We start from the raw sequence: 6,390 nt of genomic DNA, 5'->3' as shown, positions 1-6,390 counted from the left end.
ACTATGTATCTCTTTCCCTTATGTATTACATGGGTTGTGTGAAGATTACCTCACTTGCGACATTGCTTTCAATGCGGTTATGTCTCTAAGTCGTGCTTCGACACGTGGGAGATATAGTCGCATTGAGGGCGTTACATGTATCTATCCTCCGGACTAAGTCCTCCAGTTTATATAGACACCGGGAGGATCTAGGGTTACACAAGGTCGGTTACAAAGGAAGGAATCTACATATTTGGTCGCCAAGCTTGCCTTCCACGCCAAGGAGAGTCTCATCCGGACACGGGTGCAGTCTTCGGTCTTCGTATCTTCACAGCCCATTAGTCCGGCCCATGGCTAACAGGCCGGACGCCCGAGGACCCCTTAGTCCAGGACTCCCTCAGTAGCCCCTGAACCTGGCTTCAATGAAAACGTATCCGGCGCGTAGATCTGTCTTCGGCATTGCAAGGTGGGTTCCTCCCTCCGAACTCCAAGATAGTCTTCGGACATATTTGAACGTGTCCGGACCTGTAACACAACACCACACACAACCATAGAGAGAATATAATATTCCACGAGTCCAATCCGCTGACAAATTTTTTACAACATGACATCATGTCTGCCCGGTCACTATATCGAACCGTTTTGTCTGACATCCCGTGTTTCGAGATGCGATTTCCATTGGCACGTCTTGTCAAATCAGAGATCGTGTCCCCTTATTGCGGGATCCTCATCAATACGGGCATGGGTAACCCAACCGTGCTATTTATACAGCCCTTGGGAGTAGGCGAATTTCAAGGCGAGTGGGGAGGCGTTCAATATTTACTGCCTTTATAATGAGATAAGAATCCCTTTTCTTCACCCACGCCTTCTCTCTTCCTCTGCCCTTCCACTCTTGAGCTCCAGCGCCCAAGTTCTCATCTATTTCCCACTCGAGCAAGCACCCAACCATGTCCGGATACAGAGGTCAAGGCAAGTGGATGGCCTCCTCCGTCAAGGAGGAGGACGTCGCCGAGCTTCGGGTGGCCGGGTATCTGGCGAAGGGAATCGCCCACCGCCTTCCAGCCTAGGGACAAATCGTTCCCACGCCGAAGCCCAACGAGAGGGTAGTATTCATCCCTCATTTCCTCTGTGGGTTAAGGTTTCCACTCCACCCCTTCGTTCGCGGGCTGATGTTCTACTATGGGATAGACTTCCACGACCTATCCCCGAACTTCTTTCTCAATATCTCGGTGTTCATCATCGTGTGTGAATCCTTCCTCCGAAACCAACCCCACTTCGGGCTGTGGCTCAAAATATTCAATGTGAAGCCGAAGGTGGTGGATGGCCAGCACGCGGAGTGCGGAGGCGCCATGGTGAGTAAGCTGGCCAACATCTCCTAGCCAAAAGGCACTTTCGTGGAGTCTGTCAAGGAATGACAGAAACAATGGTTCTACATTACAGAACCCCGCAATGCCACCTGGGCCGCGGTTGCCAGATTCAACTCCGGAGCTCCCATGCGACTCACCTCCTGGGTTGAGAAGAGCCTGAACTGGTGTTCGTCAGACGAGCTGACAGTGCTGCAAATGCGCATTCAAAGCATGGTGGACAAGGATGCCAAACTTGTCGATGTAATCCAGGTGATGCTAGTTCGCCGAATTCTCCCCTGCCAAAGCCGAAGTCACTCTCTATGGGAGTTTAATCCGATGAAGCACCAAACCCTAGAGAGGCTATTCAAAACAACCCATGAAGACGCATGGAAGTTGCTCTTCAAGGGCAACGAGACATCGCCGGCCACAACCTCGGACCGCGGGTACAGCGTTAATCGCTCCGCCAGCAAGGTAAATCTTTACTGCATCCTTTACTTGCTTGTTGCAAGGATGATATCTAAGCTTTTATTATCATGGCTTCTTCAGGAGTGGATGGAAAAGGTGAAGTGGATCCAATGTCCAGCTCTGCTGCCTGAAGAACCAGTCATCCCGCGTTTAGCGAAGATGCCGATGCCGGCGCCCTATAAGGCACCAGAGAAGAAGGCCACAGGGAAGACCAAGGGGGTCCGGAGTGGCCCCCGCCGCAAGGGCGCTTCGGACGCGACATCCGAAGATAAGACCCGCTCCTCCGCGGTCGAAGACGACGACGATGAGGAGGAGGAGAACAACCCTCCCCCTGATGAGGGGAGGAAGAAGAGGGCGGCTTCCACGAATCTGGAGGCAGAGACATCCAAGAAAGGGAAGAGCTCCCTTGCGGATAACTCCGCGTGGGACGTCGATAGTAGTCCGGAGAGACGCCCCCGCACTAAGCCTCGGGCCGCATCGTAAGTGCTAAAACCCATATCCGCCCATAAACCAAGTCTTTCCTCTTTGTTGTATTAATATAATTAGTGATGCTATTGCAGTCCGGCCCACGACAGCTCCTGACGATCCTCATCACGAGGTTCGCTGGACTCAAAGGCGATGGCCAATGATTCACCGCACGCCGCTCACTCCCCCAAGGCCAAGGACGATGTGGAGGTGCTGTCCCGAAGGACTGTTCCAGGTGGGGGAGAGGCTCAGGAGGTGCCAAAAGGCGAAACCCCCACCGCCGGACACCAGGGGGAGTCAATCCCCATGGAGACTGGTGGGGAGGGCCATATTCAGTTCGGCCCTCAGCCGGACTCGATTCGGAGACTGATGCGGCTCCAGAATCCAGCACGCAACCTCCTTCGAAAGAAGGGGGGATGCCTGTTCCGCTGGTGACCCCTATCCAACCAGGGGCACCGGATAATCTGCTGGAAGCGCTGCGATGCGCTTCGATTGTGGATGAGCACCGTGTCCTTATGGGCGCGGTAATTGAAAGGGTTCAGTCCGCCAAGAGCGGACTAACCGAAGCCTGCTGCAGCCTACTGACAGGTTTTGAGGTAAGTGGTACAAAAAGGAGAAAATCCCAATATAGACAATAGCCCCTAAGACACTGTCCGGTGTTCGGAAAGAAAAAACGGGACATAGGATCAATCTACTATTGCAGGAAACTAACTAAATTTGTCTGAAATGTATGCACAAGCGTCGCTGTTGGCCGCAGCCTCGCATACTGCCGAAGTCTTCGGAGTGGAGCGGAGACTGGCGGAGGCCGAGGAGGAGCTGGGCCAATTGAAGAGGTATCACCAAGAAAAACAAGGTATGAAATAACCTGATGTGTATTGAAAAGAGTAAAATGATATATATATATATATTCCAAGAAAAACAAGGTATGTAATAACCTGATGTGTATTGAAAAGAGTAAAATGATATATATATATATATATATTGACCGAAGTGTTATGATGCATACAGAAGCGACGACCGAGGTCGAGGCCCTGAGAAAGGCCCTGGCCGAAGCCGAGGTGAAGGCCGTCAAGCAGCATGCCGCCCGTAAAAAGCTCAAGGCCCGGGTCAACGAGGTTCAACAGGAGCTCCAAGACGCGGTGCGAAAGTGCGAGACCTTGGAGCGCGATGCGTCGGCTCAAGAAGCCGAACTCGCCAAGGCTTGTCAAAGTGCGGAGGCAGCCCGGAATGAGGCTCAGGCCGCCCTCCAGGAAATCCAGGAGGCTAGGAAGATCGCGGCGGGTAACGCATTCAATATGCAAAGTAAGAGTGTGAAGATGAAATATCATTTACTAACCCGGATTCGGAATTCTCCAGGGGCTTTTGCTGATCTGCCACGCAGTGTCACCGACGCTGCGGAGTTCTTCCGAGCCGAAGAAGGGAGTTCCACAGAGAAGCTGTTCTGGTCGCAATATCTCGCGCTAGAACATCCGGTGCCCTTCGGCGATCAGCTGAAACAACTGGTCGAATTGCACAAGGTGGCCGAACTAGCCATGAAGGACATGATAATCCGGTTGTGGCCAGCCGAAGCTATACCCAGCAGCTATTTCGGCCTCATGAAGAAGCTGGTGGATGCCTGTCCGTGGCTGGACGTCATCAAGCAGTCCGTCTGCATCGAGGGCGCGCGTCTGGCCTTCTCCTATTGCAAGGTCTGGTGGGCGAAGCCGGATGTTGTCAAGTTAGCGACCGAGGGGCCGCCGGAGGGCAAGGAGCACCGCACACCCGAGCGATACTTGGGCGATGTCTTGGAGGGGTCCCGCATTGTTGCGGATCATTGTGCGAAAGACACTATCTTTGAATGAATGTATTCAAGCTCCCTCTACCTTGTATGATAAAACAAAGTGATTATGCAATATAATGCTTGTTATGTTTTTAAATTTTTACTTCCTGTGCGGCCGTGTTGTATGAAATCTGAGGGTTAACCAGTCGTCGACTTCTGCGCCCACGTAGGTAGTACGGGGGTGTTCGGGATGGAATCTAAACAATCTTGATCCAATTAGATGGTCCTTGAAGGAGTTGTTTAGCGCAACGAATCAGGCAACCAGACTATGCGACTATAACACCCTCACTTAGCCATAGGAGTTCGACAATAAAAACATGGGCGCAGCCCCTAGTATCCGAACTAGAGTATTATAAGCGTATGATCGGGAAGTACCAATCCTTCGCGTAATGCGAAAGAAATCTCCAACGATTTGTAACCTTCGAACAGTTGACCGGCTCTCGCCGCATCATGACAGTCAGTTTTCGGCTTTCTCTACTGAGGTGCTCTTTTGGGTAAACCAAGGCACAATCGCAGTAGTTCTCCCTTTACTACCTTAGCCGATAGAGCGGAATGTAAGGTAGCACAGGAGCCGAGAAACCCAACTATTGACCAAAGACATGATTCGGAGCCAATGCATATAATGCTAAATTCGGGGTGCCGAACTATACTTATAAAAAGTGTTCGGACTTTTGTTGCCATAGTGTGGGGTGCTATGAAGCCCCTGGCAAACATCAAAACTACCAAAGTGTACGGGTGCTACCTGATAGGGTTATCCACAGGGGAGCTTAGAGAAAAAAGAGAAAGAAAACAGAAAAGGTGCAAAGGTAAAAAAGCTGGGGTCCTAAAGCTCCAGCCGCAAACTGTTCTCATTGTAATTTAATTAGTACGTCAAGGCGCATTGATACAGGTAGTACGATAAGCAACAGGCTATTTGTCATGCCGAAACCAAGGGAGAGATGCATGTGGGTCCTAAAAAACAGGTAGAGTTATCGTTAACGAAATCACCTAAAAAGTCCCCCACATGTCTGCGCTTCTCGCTATCTTGGTGTGTTTATCCTTCAAGAGGACCGATGACCACACCACCAGATGGGGCCTGTGGGATTGAGACCTGAAAATGAAACAAGTAAAAGTGAAAGTATGTGTGTATCCGATGTCGGTTGAACCGTACTATGGACCACAAGCTAGCTATGCCTCCGTCGATGCCCATGGGATTTTGAGTGCGTAGTTATGTACGCGCAACACGAATGCCACCACTTGATCGGGACTAAGACGAAGGCCGGATGGCTAGTAGAGCTCCTGACGAGCCGAGCTCTCCTGCTGCAGAGTAGTTCGGACCCTCTTAACGATGTTCGTGGGCTCGACAGCCGAATTAAGGTTCTGCTTGAGAAGGCCGCTCTGTACTTCTGCTGCTAAGCCAGCTGTGTGCTCTTCTGTATGGAGGGAGCATTCCATACTTCCATTGACCGTTATGACGCCGCGTGGACCAGGCATCTTGAGCTTGAGATAAGCATAGTGTGGTACTGCGTTGAATCGAGCAAACGCAATTCGTTCGAGCAGTGTGTGATAGTTGCTGCGGAAGGGGACGACATCGAAGATTAACTCCTCGCTTCGGAAGTTGTCCGGAGATCCGAAGACAACCTCTAGTGTGATTGAGCACGTACATCGGGCCTCTACGCCTAGTATGACTCCTTTGAAGGTAGTCCTGGTGGGCTTGATCCGTGATGGGTTAATGCCCATTTTCGCGCTGTATACTGATAGAGCAGATTGAGGCTGCTACCTTCATCCATAAGGACGCGAGTCAGGTGGAACCCATCAATTATTGGGTCCAGGACCAGTGCGGCTGAGCCACCGTGACGGATACTGGTCGGATGATCCCGGCGATAAAAAGTGATCGGGCATGACGACCATGGATTAAATTTTGGGGCGACTAGCTCTATCGCGTAGACGTCCCTGAGCGCACGCTTGCGCTCCCTCTTGGGGATGTGGGTAGCGTATATCATGTTCACCGTTTTGACCTGAGGGGGAAACTTCTTCTGTCCCCCTGTGTTCGGTTGCCGGGGCTCTTCATCATCGTCCTCGCTTTGTGATCCCTTTTCCTTGTTCTCGGCGTTTAATTTGTCGGCCTGTTTAAAAACCCGGCAATATCTATTTGTATGATTGGGTGGTTTGTCCGGGGTGCCATGAATCTGGCACGGACGATCAAGTATGCGGTCCAAGCTGGATGGGCCTGAATTGTTCTTTTGGAACGGCTTCTTCTGCTGACCGGACTTAGAGCCATTGAATCCGGCATTGACCGCCGTATCCTCAATGTTGTCACTATTGTTTCGACGCTTG

The sequence above is a fragment of the Triticum urartu genome, chromosome 2A, assembly GCF_056163025.1.
Source record: "Triticum urartu cultivar PI428250 chromosome 2A, HENAU_Tu73, whole genome shotgun sequence".
In the NCBI taxonomy this organism is placed as follows: Eukaryota; Viridiplantae; Streptophyta; class Magnoliopsida; order Poales; family Poaceae; genus Triticum; species Triticum urartu.
Note: the sequence above shows the minus strand (reverse complement) of the source record.